The following is a 15,721-nucleotide window of genomic DNA, read 5'->3' on the forward strand; positions in this document are numbered from 1 at the left end:
CATCATTTAACATTTTGTTCGTGTTAAATTGAAATTCTCCTTTTCGACGTATTGTTTCAATTATTTTTTACGTTCAAGACATCCTTTCGGTAATGCAGCGAATTTCTTAACATCTTCTTCATTACGATGTACACTTTCTAAATGTCTTGCAATTTTTGCTTTTGGTAACTTACAATAAAAACAGTAATATTTTTTTGTGCCACTACGAGAATTATCAATTGTAAGTGTGCATCATCACATCCTGATACACCCGATGCATTTGCGGTTGTTGATAAATTAAAAGTAGTCGATTCGTTTAAGCTATTGTTACATGCACTTGCTTCATTTTCGTTTATAAGTTCATCATTGCTTTCATAATCTGTGTAGCTAGCTGAATCTTCTGATGGTTCATAATCTTTGTCAAAGTAGTTCTCATCTTCGATATTTCACTATTTTTCTCCGGATTATTCTCCACTTGTTCTTCTATTATAGTATTTCCTAATTCCACTAAACATAAAACATTACTGTATATATAACTTTATTAAATATGTAAAGATGTAAATACGTGTAAATAAAATTTTAATAAAACTTATATATAATTTTTATGACAAAATTTTACTTATTAACTAACTTTGGGTAATATCTTCAATTTCAGGAAAATTTTCTAATGTATATGTATTATTGAAAGGCATCAATTCATCCATTATAAAAGAAGTATCATTAATACTACTACAATCTAGCAAACAGTTTCCTATTTCTTCATTGTTATAATTACTTTGTTGTAAAATTAATGATTTGTCCGATACAGTTAAATTTGGCGAGTTACTTTCAGACTGATACCTGCAATCAAACATAAATAATTTATATAGATTCTTTATATATGCATAAAAATAAATGCATGATATATTTCGATGCAAATTAGTCACAAAAATAAAAATTGAAATAAAAAACTAAAATATCTCTAATTCCTTAACAAGTTCAGGAACATGTTTTGTCTGAATACTGCTTCAATCTATTCCAAGAAAAATGTGTGTAATACTTTCAACAATATAACAATTTATAAAACAAATAGTATGTATAATACACAGAAAAAATAGCAAATAAAGCGTAACCATAAAATAATATGTAAGACATGGCAAAAAGAATATAAAGCATAGCGTTAAAATAAAACTAGATTAATTATTAGTTTTTGATGTTTTGGTTTTATGAAACATTAATTGATATAAATATTTATAGAAATAGTAAAGAGAAATGTTTTCTTCTAATAGAAAAATAATGCTGTTTGTAGAAAGAAACAATTTAAAAAAAATTTTAATATGAACAATTAATTCTTTATTTAAGTACTTTTTTAATTAAAGTACTTTTAATTAAAGTACTTTTTTTAAATATAATTTTGAATTTAAAAATCAAATATTTACAAAATTGTAATTATAACTATTTTAGATAAAATTATTTAATTAAGAGTTTTAACTATATATTTTATTTCTTTATGAAATATTTGTGATGCGCTATGTCGTACATATATTTTACATACTGTCTTCAAAAGTGTCTTGTTGCCATAATTTGCCGCATACATCTGAAATAACTAGTAAATTATTCGTATTTTATTAAATTAAAATTTTTTCATTTATTATTGTGCAACATTAGGAAAACTTTATTACCTGCATACTTCCAGTTCTGTAATTGTTTCAGATTTATTTTTTCTGTCATTACATATTAGTTGCTTGCTTGAATTTTCATTATATGACAAGTTTTTATAAAATGCGCGATTAAACGCAGCAAGCAGAAATTGAGAACGATCTATAAAAGCGGCAGATGTTAAAATAAAATATCAATTATTTCAAAATAAGAAACTAAAGGAAAAACTGATAGGTAAATGAATATGTATATGTCACATGACATTTCAATTAAAAATACCAAAACTTCTATCAGATTTTTTATTTCTATCTTATTTTGACTTCAAATTACCTTGTATATTATTAAACTGTTTATTACTCTTTTCACTCTCTTTATAATTTTGTAAAACACGCGTTTTGTTATGTCCGTCGAGAATTTTTCTATCTTCAGTTTCATTCATTTCTGTTAATAAATAATATCTTTATATAAACATTATATAGATATTTTATCTTTCAGCTCTAGGATTTTATGACTTAGAAATTTACTGTGTACCTTCCAATTTCTGTTCATTATATATATTAATTTATTATCTTTTCAAAACTTATGATTATTAGTATTTCTACTTTCATAATTTTATAGAACAATCTTGAAATTTACTTTATTTTCATTTTCCATCTTTATTTCTATTTTGTTGTATCTTATAATCTCTACAATTGCTTTGCGAAACATACTTTTCTCTATTTATGCAATCGATAAATGTACAAACTTAGAAGTCGAAAATGTTTTAAAAATATTTTGAATACAATAATTGAACATCATACCTGAGTTATCTTGTAGATTATTATATAACTTAATTTCATTTGTTTTATTTTTATTTGTATAATTATTTGTTATTCCAGTATCATCATTGTGTAGAATAACGCCTAAATTAATTTCACTTTCTTGTACGTTTTTCACTCTTATGTTCATCTTACTTATGTTCTTTTTGTTATTAAGTTCTTGAATTTGATTTTCCTTTTTTCGTTTTTCGTTTGAATAAAGTTCTTTTTTTACAACTGTAATTAATAATTTAAAAAATTTCAATAGTATACCCTAATAATCAAATCAGCAATCAGCAAAGAATTTTAATGTTTAATAAACAATAGATAATAAAATGAAAATCCATATCAAATTTAAGCATTTGGAATTATATCTAGTGATTAACTCATTTTTTCTAAAACAAATTAGAAAAAAGTAAAGTAAAAAAATAAAAATTATTAGTTTTACATTATAATAATATTTAATCAATAGACAATATAGTTTATTTCTCTAATTATTTTTAACTTATTAAATTAAACAATTTATTAATGATAACCCAATAACTATCTCTAAATTAATAAAATAGTATGTAAAAAAAAATACAAAACAGTATTATAATAAGTATGTAAAATTTATAGAATTAAAAATTAATATGTAGATACCTTTTATATAAAAGTTCGATAATATTTTATTTTCTATTATGGTTGGAATCTGACGTTCTCTGAAGTGCGTTACTTGATCTAATTTTGAGAAAATATTACATAGTTAGTAGTTTTACAAATATTAGACACATTTAAAAATATACATTAAAGTTAAGACTTATTCGTAATAGTACTCTAATAGTTTTATAATAGATTTATTACTCTGTATTATTCATTTTCTTACTCGTTTTTCTGATAACTTTCGTCAAATAAATGTAAGGAATATTCATATTTAAATTATTCGCAATATTTTTAAGTACACCATAGTTTCCTGAAAAAGAATGAAAATATTGATAACATTTATATGTTTAAAAAATTAAATTACATTTTTGCACTTATAAAAAATTACTGGTTACAATAAAAGATACATTCCACTCAACACTACAAATGCTTCGAAGCACTTCTTTTCTCCTTTCTCTCAATAAAGAAAGAAGCAGAAGAAGGATGCTTCAAAGTGTTTGTAGCATCAAATGAACCGCAGCTGTGACAATTGTGTTTAAGTTAGAATATACGTACCATGCTTAGCTATTATATGGTGGTTATGAAACGACATCATCAAAAATCTGCTGACAGTAAAAATACCAAAATATTTGCAAGGTGCCGTGTACGTCGTCATTCCTGCACTTGGCGTAATAATCTGAGTACAGTAAAACTGGTGATAGAAATAACCTGCCGCAAAGTCAAACTGTGTTTCTTGGAGCTGAAATATCTTTTTTAGTGTTTATTGCAAATATTTCGACAACCGTTGAAGATATATAGATAATTTAAAACAGACTGTTTACATTGCAATCTGCTGTATTAAAATTGCCCGATTTTATTAATGCCAATTATGTATGTCAGTTTATTATAACAATATAGCGCATGGAAACATAAGGAAACGGGCGCCAGGCAACGTTTCAATGTCATAAAACGCTCATATCTTTGCAACCATAAATAACAGAAATATAATTCAAAAATATTTTTAGTTCGTATTTTGTTGTAATTGAACAACTCGATTTTGTTCATACCAATTACATATTTCCGTATATTAAGACGAAAAACTGCACGAGAATCTGGTGGAACGTCACGACCTTAGCTGTCGGTTTCTTCTCTCTTTATCGTTTCAAATAACAGAAATGTAGGTATAACTAGCATTAATAAAATCAGATAATTCCAATAGAGCAAAGTATAAACTAACAAGTGCTCTTTAAATCATCAAGAATAGACACTTTTCTTGCACAACAATATGATCTCAAGCAATCGATTCAGTCTACTAAGAAGTCGATCGATCCAGTTATTATTTTGATCTGATAAATGTGTATCTGCTCAATTCGACGGCACGCGTAAAGATACACGACGTGATTTCATGCTCATACGCTGATGTTTGGATTTAGCGCGCACACTATCGTGTTTCTTGAGGTTTTCTCTTTGTAGCTGAACTAATATAAGTTAAAAAAGCAAAAGTGTCGAGAAGATTTAAAATTACAAAAGAAAGGATTTTTCCAAGCATGTATGTATATAAGACACCTTTTTATCATTGAATATTTTTTAAACCGTTAAATGCCTGAGTAAATAGTAAAATACACAAACACGTGTATTATATATTTTTTCTGTTGCCCAATCCCTTAACAAATGTTTTGTGAAATTGGAAATTATTATATGTAGTTTTGTTATCATACTTAACAAAGTCACTGTCCCTAAAATAATAGTATATATAATTAAATAAGACAGGATTTCTTTGGTAACCTGTTAATTGATAGGTTTCCAAAATCCTTTCTTATATATGATTGAAGACAGTCCCCAAAGTAATCTTTTCTCATATACGATTACTTTGGGAACAGTCCTCAAAGTAATCTATTTGTGTATAAAATAATGAGGACGGGTCTCAAAGTAATCGTTTGTCCCCAAAGTAATCACTTTATATCAAATTTTGTCCTCATAATAATCGACTTGTATACATATATGTATATATATTATAATATATATACATATATATATATATATATATATATATGTATATATATTGTAGCTACATTGTATTTTTAAGGACTGTGATTTTAATTCATTCAGTTATGTGATAATATTTAATTCATTTACTCGATTATGTAGCTCTACTAAATTACAGTCCTTTGAATCTGAATCCTTTAAACGAAATTGGACAATTCGTTAAATCTAAGTTTATCAGATGTTATCTTTCTTCCTATTTTTATCCGACACTGTATACTTGTCAAAACTTTTCGTTGGATCAAAAGGTTCCCATCTACTCGCTGGAAAAATGTGTTTGTTCCTCTCGTACCATGATCTAATGAGAAATAACATAAAAGAGAATTATACAAAGTATTCTTTTAATGATAAATACCTAAGTAAAATTTTTCCGGCATGTGATTCCTCGGTTTCGACAGAAGCATCGTGCATAACACAAATATCATCGTAAACGTCAAATGTGAACAGAGGTTCGCTTTTTCCTCGTGCCTAATTGCAATATTACATACATTAAAATAACATGCCAACATTGTGATATTGCTTCATAAGTTTTATCATTTAGTATCTTTACCTTAGTTACAATAAAATCGTAAAACGTATAATGGTGCGGTAATATAAGAAAGATCCTTCTTGACATACATTAACTGATCTGCCATTACTGTTTTAAGCTCGCTGAATTCACGCTTCAGAACTTCTAAACATCTCTGAAGAAGCTGATAGATAGAATTACCTGTATGTGAAAATTTAATTTATGCAGTAGAACATTATATATCACGCCAATGTTACTCCAAAAGTGACACTGGAGTATTTTAGTAACTTAAAAATTCTCTAAATTACTGAGACATTCACCTTTCTTCATTATAACACTCCGACGATAGCCAGATCCATCCCAATAACTGAATGTGATCTCAATTTCTTCTTCCTTCAACGCGTTCTGCTTTCTAGCCCATTCTTGCCTCGATTCTTCCTTAAGTTTATTTTCCTCCTCCTCCCTTTCCCTATCTGGCAATAAACTTGTATCTACATCTGGATTTTTCTTAATCTTCTTAATCGCGAGGCCATCAGATTGCTCATTTGCTGACTGCGGGGATTTTTCGGCATTGTCTTCGTCCAGATTAAAAGACAAAGCTTGAATCTGTCTCTTCTGTTTGTTCTTTTCTTTTCCTGCTCTTTTTCACGTTCCTTGTATCAAAGCATGATATGTATGACTAGATGACATTCAGAGCACTGGGCGAAAATCACATAACATTCAGAGCACTGGGCAGAAATCACATATATATATATATATATATATATATATATATACATATATATTCACGGCAAACAACATATATAACATCGTGTTATTTTTATTACATTTAGGAAAATTATTTCATATTAACTCAATAGGCGTTAAACTTGCATACATAGGGAGCTTTCCAGCAAGTGACACAAGCCGACACAAACGTCGTTCTATCTTTCTTTTTTGGCAATGAGTAACAAAGACAAAACGATACCTGTGTCGACTTATGTCGTTTGCTGGAAAGCTCCTATAAGTGAATCTCGCGTTTTATGTAAAATTTTGTAAGAAATCGGTAATCTAACCTATACTACGTTTACGCGAACGTTACTTAATTCTGTAGTAACTTACGAACGATACGATAATTCCTCCGCATAAACGGGAGATTTTATAGTAACTACGATGAGATATCGTTCGTATAAGTTACTACAGAAGTAAATACTCACGTAAACGTAAACTATTATAATTCCTGTCACATGCACTTAGTCGCGTAAAAGAGTCACGGTGCGGTTTCGCTTCGCGTCGTATAATAATAGGATAATTACATGTAAATAAAACAATTACCTTGAATCAGAAAAAATATTAACGTCGCGTCGCGTAAAGAGTCACGATTGGTCTCGCTCCGCGCGTATTTGACGTGGGACACTACCGTGTTATAGGTTAACTGACTGTGTGACAGCGCGCTAAACGCACTATCTGCACTGCGCGCAGTACACACACGTATACATCGAAACTGGCGATACTAGCAGCACCGCCAGTGTCGAAAAAGTGAAAGTGACGCGACTCCAGCCAATGAAATGATGGCATGGCATGAGAGACGGTCGACGTAGACGACGACGACGTATCTTAAAAATAAATTTTCACATTTGGACTTTGCGTCGCTATATCTCCGCTCGTAGGGCACGTAGCGGAAATATTATAAGAGAAACCCCCCCCCCCCTAATTCGACCCCAAGCTATCGATCAAGCCTACTTAGAACTTGATCCGTTCACTCGTTATCGAGATCTCAACATCTCGAGTACTCGCAACTCATCGCGTCGCGTAAAAGAGTCACGGTCGGTCTCGCTCCGCGTGTACTTGGTGCGAGACACTACCGTGTCTCTTGATTTGTTGTTGTTAATTAATTTGTTGTAAGAGATACAAAAATATTTTATATATGAAAGTTGGTTGACTTTTCAGGGTGATTCTAGTGGTCTAGTTAGTTGAGATGGGTGATGATATAATTTTAAATGTTTATAACAATTGTTCTTGAAAAATGTTAATAAATTGTTATTTTAATGTGGTAGTTTTCTATAAGTATAAGAGAATGTGTTTCTATAAATGTTTTGTCTTCAACTAATCGTTTTCATTTTTATTTGAATTTTTGTTGCAAGTCCGTATTGGCTATCCTCGTCTTACTCATTGTGAACTCGCATTAAATTATCCTCGTCTTCCGTACAGAAGTCGTATGCTAATTTAATTTATAAGGAGAAAGTATTAAACTATTCTCGTCTTTCGTATAGGATGTATGTAATATGGCATAAGTCTGTCTCTCTTAGATTCGTGTGTGAAGCAAATATTCAATTTTCAATCTCATTTATTAATTTAATTAATTTAAGTAGAAAGCTGGGATTAACGCCATTGACGTTTGAGGACATAAGAGATTCGATTTTTAGTATAATAATTAGGTGTCAAAATTTTCGTTCAAAAATGAAATTTGTTATAGCCAAAACGTATCCATCTAAAAAAAAGACATTAAAAATGTAAAAAAAACCGCCAAGTATATTTTAGACAAATAAATAATTTTATAAATAATATTAGACAAATAAAGAAAATATTTATTTAAAAAACACAAAAAAATAAATATAATGGCATGAAAAAGAAGTGAAATCAAAGTATTATTCCAAGTATATTTATTAGAGCAGGTAATATTGTTTAAAAAACACAAAAAAAAATAAATATAATGGCATGAAAAAGAAGTGAAATCAAAGTATTATTCTAAGTATATTTATTAGAGTAAGTAATATTTCGCAAGATATATATTTTTTGCGTAAAATTGAATTTAAAGGAATATACAATATTTTATAAACTATCTCAAAATTGCTGTAGACTTAATATAGGATGCAGAAGACATTTAAAATGTATGAAATACAACGACATAATAAAATGAGAAGATATAAAATACAATAGATAGCGTAATGAAAGGTGCAGAAATTAAAAACGGTTTAATTGCATCGACAATAAGCACCAAATGTGAAAAACAACAATTGAAGATGGACATAATCTCCAGCAGCATCCTTGGCGTGCCCGGCGTATTGCCTATAATTTTAACAACAAAATAGTCCTCCGCACTTAAGTTTGTCAGTATGCCATAAGTATAAAGTATTTTATGTGTAACAAGGCATACAGACAAATAATTTTCTACAATGTATTCAAATTTATTACTATAAAAAGATAATTTGAATATATTACATATACAATATAATAACATAAATTATTACTTAACATAATATTATTGTTTTTTAACTAGATTATACTTGATTCACATATAAAAAATACAAGGTTTAAGGTGATGCTGGATTTGTCTGTATAACCGACAAAATTACCATTTTCTATGTTATCGACCTATATCTGTCCTTGTATAGACAGGGATATAGCCAAGGATAGCACTTACATTACACGCACACATACGCACAAATCGTCATACACGCTGTACTCTTATATTAGACTTCTAATCTCGATTTGGAGGGTTTATCGACATTTTTCTTGTTGTGTAATTCAGGGAAACTCTTTTTCACTTTGGTATCAGTGGTATATCTCTTATATGAAACACATCTTGTGATAAGTTGACAGCGATCGCTGTAACTCGAGACGCTATATTAGGATAAAAGTAGGTAAGGAAATCTGTTATTCCGTAATTTTTTCTCGTTTTCTATATAAAATCGGAGTTTCTCTGAATCATTGATGTATGTACTGCAATTATGGAGAAGCATTTTTAATTCTGTCAAATTAATACGACGCTACATGAGTAGAAAAAAAATGGTAATTTTATCGATAAAACAGACGACTCCAGCATCACCTTAAACATAATAAGCTTTACCTATCCATTCATAAAAAAGCCGTGTAAGAGATTTTATTGTTGACATTTTTCCGCGATGCTGATTGGTTCTCTCATTGCGATGACAATGGAAACCCCTATTTTTCAATGCATATTCTTGTAGCTAATCTCGAGAGCTTTTCAAAACACTATAATAAAGTATTTTTTCATTAAAAACTTTTGGAATTATTAGGCTTGAAAGTTCTAGTATTTTGACATAAAATACAAAATATCTTGTAAAACATTAAGTTTTCGGTAATGTTACCTTAATACTTTTATGCACAGAATAATGAGACGAATCAATTGGTATGAAAAAAAGACATAATTCCTTTAAGAAAAAATATGTAATTTGTAACATGCACCTGCATAATTTTTCTTAAAAGCAACTATGTCTTTTTTTATACCAATTGATTCGTCTCATTATTCTGTGCATAAAAGTATTAAGGTAACATTACCGAAAACTTAATGTTTTACAAGATATTTTGTATTTTATGTCAAAATACTGGAACTTTCAAGCCTAATAATTCCAAAAGTTCTTAATGAAAAAATACTTCATTATTGTGTTTTGAAAAGCGCTCGAGATTAGCTACAAGAATATGCATTGAAAAATAGGGGTTTCCATTTAAGAAATTGAAGGTGACCTTCACGTGATCTTCAAACGCCTATCCAAGGTCAAACTAATGACACCATCTTATGTGCCCCTCGAAACCGTACAACTTTTGTCTGAAACATTTTTGCTGAAAATGCTTCGTTGAAGAATTATCGAGATGCGTTTTTTAAGATGGGACACCCTGTATAAAAAATTTGAATCAGTAAACTTTGCCGCCTAACACGGCTCTCATTTACTCGTGACGAGTGCCATCTAGCGGCACGGTAGGCCAAACCGACAACACTTTTTAAGATTTTGCGAAGAAGAAGAAGAAGACGACGACGACGACTACGACGACGACGACGTATCTGAATGATATAAATTGGACAGAAAAATAGAGGCATATATGCATATCTATGTATCAAGTGCATATATGTGCATCAATGTTGTATCATTATAATCAGAAAAATCTATTTTCTTCTTTAATATTTAAATCTTTCGATAACATCGACTTATTAAAAAAATTCAGTGATTTATTTCTGGAGAAGCGTTCTCCTTCCTGTAAAAGATACGCTGTAGCGTCTCTCACTTAAAAATAATTAATTAATTTATATTATATTATATTATATTATATTATATTATGAAAGGAGGATATGAAAGGAGGATGTATCGCTCCTGTATCTTGATAATCGCTTACGAAAAGATGTATCTCTCTTGTATCTTGTTAAAAAATACTTGTTTAAAAATATCTTGTTAATAAATTATTATACTATTATATACTTGGCGTGAGACGCTACCGCGTCTCTTGATAAAAGACCAAGAATATTAATATAGAAGTGGTCCGGTCCTTCTAAGTTTGAATGGTGAAAAGTTTAATATTGGCGGAATTGAAAACTTTAATAATTAATAACTCGGAAACGGTAAGAGATAGAGAAATGGGGTTTCTTTTATCGTACTCAGGTAATCGAGGGCTTCCTTTTAGGGTTGTCCAAAAATTTTGTGTTTTATGGATTTTCGTAAATTTTAATTATATCTCGGAATTGAGAAGAGATATAAAGTGGAATTTTTTGTTAAATTTGTTTGAGATCACGAGTGCATCGTAGCGTGCATCGGTCTCGTCAAATGAAAGGGCACAATGCGCGTGCCTTCTCTGTACTATAAGTTCATCGTTTCAATAAAAATCCTAATCCAAATATGTAAGTTCTGAATACTTTGCATTATAACGTGGGCTTCCCTAAAGGCATTTCGCAATCAATACCTTTCAAGACGTTTCCAAAACGCTGTTTTCATGTCCTTGCGCGATGGAGAAACCCACGCTATAAACAGTCACCGGTGTGACAAACAACAACATTGCTAACGGCCGGTTAGCAATGTTTCGTCTCGCGTCGACGCGATGCGGTGACGTAGGCCGCCGATTGCCAATCAGGCGCGACTCAATGCGTGTCATAGCCCTGTGCCGCCAATCACAAGGGAAAATCGGAGGTCACCGACAACGCTTCGAAACAATTGGTTATTGCGAGAAGAAGCTCCCGTATAAAAGAGCTTGCTTCGTCGCGCACCGGGCTCTTTGTCGAAAGTCAATCGCACAGAATCTCCGCTCGCTAAACCGCTTAACTACGCTAGCTAACACCGCTGTGTACACCGCTTTGAGTTCGCTCTTCGCTATCGCGCTTCGCGAACACGCTTTCACCACCGCTGCATGCCGTACTAACATCTGGGCGCGCGTTTACGGCTTCTTGCTTTGCTAAAAGTAAAGGAACACTGTATCCATTGTATACTGAGACTTTATTGTAATATACTTATTTTAGTGGACTTATACGTATTTGACTTGTGTGAACCGCTTTCCTCGTGGTCGTCTTCCTCGCGCCATCAAACGCGCATCCGCGTGCTCACGAACAAAATTACTTGACATACTCTGCCGAGTAACCGTAGTGGTTTTATTGATTATTTTTAATTTTGATATTACGATAAATTTTATTGTTAGTTAATTTATTTTAAGAGATATATAAATAATTTATATGTAAAAGTTGTTTGATCTTTCAGGATGGTTCTAATAGTCATATTAATTAGGGCTGGTAATGACGTAGTTTAATTGTTTATAACAATCATGTTTGAAAAATGCTAATAAGATAATTATTATTTTAATATGGTGATGTTCTTTAAGCATAAAAGATTATGTTCCCGTAATTAGTTTGCTTCTAATTAATCGATTTCTACTTTATTTTAATTTTTATTAGTGCGTTCATATAGGCTATCCTTGTCTATACATAGAACGTATATTTTTCTCAGATTCATGAGCCAAACTGAATTTATATTATATAAGGATTCTATAAAGGCTATATTAATAATAAATATAGTTAGCTTTAAAGAGGTTTGCAAAGAAATTTGACAAGCGGTTGTCATAAACTTATAGTTTAATCATGAAAATGGGGTTTAATCATGAAGAGACGGCTTAAGGCGGCCATCTACTATAGGCTCAGCTATGCATCAGCTGTTCGGTCAGCTGTTCGGTCAAGTGCAATATATAACGCATTGTGATTCTGTGACAGTTCGCTAAAAAGTGATTTTACATATTAATACTGTTTTCAGGTGCTGCATAATGAAGATGGAGGAAGGAAAAATTTTTATCTGGCGGGAATATACCGGTGGTGTGTCGCGAGACGTGACAGAAGCACATTTTTTTCTCTCGGTTATGAAAAGCGGCTGATGCAAGACTGATCGTCGTCGTAAAATTAATCGAATATACGCGGTAACTCCCAAAACTATGATGTAGAAGGGGAGGGGGGGAATTAATGTTTCTGTAACGCGCAATCAGAGCTCTGAAATTTAGGAGAGGGAACTAAGGTAGGATGTTTTTTTGTATTAAGACGTATATTCCTCCTCCCCTCTCCGCATGACATCAACCGCGAAACATGTTCAGACATGTTCGTCTAAACCAGATACCCTCCTCGAAGCTCTCTTAGAATTCATCACGTATACCTACTTATTCTTTAATTTTGTACACTATCAACTAATGGGGAAAGGAAATAAAACATTGTAAAATTTATATATACATATATAAAATTTATTTTAAAAAGATCGCAATTCTTTCTGGCGTTTCGACCACCAGTTAAATATTTTTAATACATTTTGCAATGCGCAATTCTTAACGTGTTTTCCACATCGCATAGTATTGGTATCTAGAATATTTAAAGATTCGATATCTTCGTAATTCGCATCCAGAGTCTCGATGGTTAAGTTTTCTCTCGCGTAATTCTTAAGCAGATCCACTAGCCATTCTCGTTTCTGGCATCCCTTGACGTACACGAGAGTCGGCATCTCGTCGTCCTTTTCCGCACCGAGCACGGCCGATGTAATTAAACGTTTCACCATGCTGTACGGTACGTTTCCGTCTTCCCATCGTAATTCATGGTGATTCGCAATCAACCAGGAAGCGCACGATTTGTCGGACTTTGTGAGGGGATTCCACGGCATGGGGCATGTAAAGATATAATGCGCCAGAACGGTTCCTTTTTTCGGCACCGCCGTCTTCTTCAAGACAAATTTCATCCCGACGACGAAACCTTGCAGGTCCACGAACGTTGGTGCGGACATGACGAGATTTCTCTCTCTCTCCGATGCGTGAATCGAGAGAAATGTCGCGCGTTTCGCGACACTCTGATTTATATCCTGCTCCCCTTTACCTTCTCATAAATTTGTATCGGGAGTGAAAGAGAGAAAATTTTCGTCGACGTTGCCGCGAACACTCAGACTATTTTGCGCACTACGTTGGTCAACGGGTTGTACTCAATCACGCGATCGTGTGTGATGAGACAGTACGCGGAGGTATTCGGCGGTACGTTCTCCATGCAATCGAATTCTATTCTGACATCCACGGTAGCGTTTTTGACGGATTCGTTTTGTCGAGAGCAATCGATGATCACAAACGGGCCGTTACGTAGAAAAGTCGAAACGGTGAGACTTGGCTCGAGATATTCGTATCCGAAATAGCTCTTACAGAAACGCGCGTACATACCGTACAGAATCGCCCATCTGTGTTTACCAAAGTCCAAATTCAAATCGTCGTACGGATAGACTCCCGAGTTTAGATCGAGTTTCATGTTGGTCAATTTGCAGTCGTCGAATCGGCTTGTGTCCGCGAACATAACGTTCTTCCGACCCGTCTACAGAGCAAAGACGACGTATCGCGGTTTCTCGAGCTGAGTCGCGGACTTAATGGCCTACGAGTGCTTGGTCGTGTTCTGCAACAAGGGATACTCGTACATATCCCACGAACGGAAACTCATACTTAGATATCGTCCGTTTTCCAAGGCGCGCAGCATCGACAGCTTGTTGATCTCGCTCAATACCACGTGAGGCATTCGCCATTGTATCTTGAGTATTTTGATAGTAGGCTCCAACGCAAGACTTCCCACCAGGGAATCGTTGTCGTTGCGCGATCGTATCAAGATTAATTCGTGACGAGCGTTGATCACCACGCGTTTGTAATCCTCGCAAAATCCTAGTAACAAGTTGAGCGGTACGCAGAAATTGAAGTATCCATTCGCGTTATTCTGTGGATCCCAGCCGGCGTTTCAGGATCACGCTTCTATCGGACGATACCGTTACGTAGTTCTTGAGCGTGCTGGTTATTCCTACATTTCTGCAGCGATCAATCTCCACGCCGTCGAGCTCGTATCGAATCTCATTGAACATGAACGCGACGCAATTATCGCAGGCACAATTGTCCACAGATGCTCTGATTGTATCGCTGATAAAACGTGCGATTGTACTCAATCTTTGTCACGCTCGGTCCGAAATATCGCACCAATTCTTTCGGTGGTCGAAGATTGCCGAAACTGTCGAAATATATGACTCGATCTTGCCTCTTCGCGTACGCTACCCAATGAGTACCGGGACCCGCTGCATCGTCCAAATTCATGATACCGCTCTCGTTTTGACGAGCTTTTTGGACCGCCGATCGGTAACGAATCACGCATGAAAACACCTCTGAAGAACGGTACGCACATGCGCCTTGCCAGTCGATTCAATTGTACGTTAGTCGTAATACCCGTTAGTCGTAATACCCGCGGGCATATTTAACGTCTTTTTGACGTTTTTTTTTATTTTTGACGCTACTCCTCGTCTGCGTTTGTACGAGCCGAGATACAGCCCTTTTTCATATTTGTACGGAGCGAGATAAAGTCTGCGACCTTCCATGGCGCGATTGTGACGTTGCATCTCTTCCAGCTGACGCCGCGCGGCTTTGCTAGCGTTCACCACCGTTGTAATTCCGGCCGCTCCGCCGGCCAGAGAACCAAGAACGCCCAACAGCGGTAGAATCGGCAATACGCCGCTTTGTTTCGCCGTCGTAAGTATCCGTTTTTTCGGATTCCCTCTCTTCTTCTTCGTCTTTGTTCTCAAACCCATTACGAGCTTCCGCTTGGCATTCATAGACGCCCAGACGACTGTAGCGGCAGCTTTCTCTCCGAGAGCCGAATCTCTCGCGGTAATGCGTTTTCGCGCTTCCGCAGCAAGTATCTTGTCCGCCGCGTGTCTTTCGGCGAGATCGCGGCTACGCGATTAGGCTATGTCGTGCTCGCGACAAGCCGCGTCTAATGAATTTACATCCGGATCACCTCTCGCCAATCGTTCTTGTAAACAAGTTCCCGGACCGCAAAATTGATAGCCGGGGATATGCAATTCGATCGGAAGTGCGTTTATCGCACGATTTAACAGGC

The 15,721-nt window shown here is 33.8% G+C and overlaps 2 long non-coding RNA genes across 2 annotated transcripts; both read right to left on the reverse strand.

The window, feature by feature from the left end:
* Window positions 1-2,484: 2,484 nt before the first annotated feature.
* Window positions 2,485-3,343, reverse strand: LOC139785713 (uncharacterized). Its single transcript, XR_011722060.1, has 3 exons — window positions 3,280-3,343; window positions 3,057-3,134; window positions 2,485-2,651 (listed from the first exon to the last, which is right to left on the reverse strand). It is a non-coding gene; the product is annotated as an uncharacterized lncRNA (long non-coding RNA).
* A 2,156-nt stretch (window positions 3,344-5,499) lies between these two features.
* On the reverse strand, window positions 5,500-6,957 carry LOC139785719 (uncharacterized). Its single transcript, XR_011722061.1, has 3 exons — window positions 6,901-6,957; window positions 5,907-6,284; window positions 5,500-5,787 (listed from the first exon to the last, which is right to left on the reverse strand). It is a non-coding gene; the product is annotated as an uncharacterized lncRNA (long non-coding RNA).
* Window positions 6,958-15,721: the final 8,764 nt, after the last annotated feature.

This window comes from Temnothorax nylanderi, unplaced genomic scaffold, assembly GCF_030848795.1.
Source record: "Temnothorax nylanderi isolate EJ_2023f unplaced genomic scaffold, tnyl_v1.0 TNYL_tig0870_pilon, whole genome shotgun sequence".
In the NCBI taxonomy this organism is placed as follows: Eukaryota; Metazoa; Arthropoda; class Insecta; order Hymenoptera; family Formicidae; genus Temnothorax; species Temnothorax nylanderi.